Source organism: Nelumbo nucifera, chromosome 1, assembly GCF_055504915.1.
Source record: "Nelumbo nucifera cultivar China Antique chromosome 1, China Antique-T2T, whole genome shotgun sequence".
Lineage (NCBI taxonomy): Eukaryota > Viridiplantae > Streptophyta > Magnoliopsida > Proteales > Nelumbonaceae > Nelumbo > Nelumbo nucifera.
The window spans coordinates 98331486-98332233 of NC_142649.1; positions in this window are offsets into that span (position 1 = coordinate 98331486).

Consider the following 748-nt stretch of genomic DNA (forward strand, 5'->3'; position numbering starts at 1 on the left):
TCTGGAGTAACCAAGGAAGATGCATTTTGTAACACGTGCATTTAACTTGTCTAGTCCAGGCCCTAAATTTTGAACAAAACAAAAACAATCAAAGACTCTAGGAGTAAGAGGGAATGGAGAAAGAGTACGAAACAAGATTGAGAAAGGAGATTGACTTCCAAGGATGGACATGGGCATCCAATTGATGAGAAAACATGATATAAGGACAACATCACTCCAAAAACGCTTTGGAACATTCATATGAAGCATAATTGACTGAGCAATTACAAGTGAGTGTCGGTTTTTCCGTTTAGCCACACCATTTTGTTGTGGGGTATAAGAACAAGAAGTTTGGTGATATACCCCATGGTGCTCAAAGTATTGCTGAAATGTTCCAAAGCGTTTTTGGAGTGATGTTGTCCTTATATCATGTTTTCTCATCAATCGGATGCCCATGTTCATCCTTGGAAGTCAATTTCCTTTCTCAATCTTGTTTCGTACTCTTTCTCCATTCCCTCTTACTCCTAGAGTCTTTGGTTGTGTTTGTTTTGTTCAAAATTTAGGGCCTGGACTAGACAAGTTAAATGCACGTGTTACAAAATGCATCTTTATGAAACATAATTGATTGAGCAATTACAAGTGAGTGTCGGTTTTTCCGTTTAGCCACACCATTTTGTTGTAGGGTATAAGAACAAAAAGTTTGGTGAATTACCCCATGGTGCTCAAAGTATTGCTGAGGTGTAATCTTTTGCATTATCCGAGTGAAGAA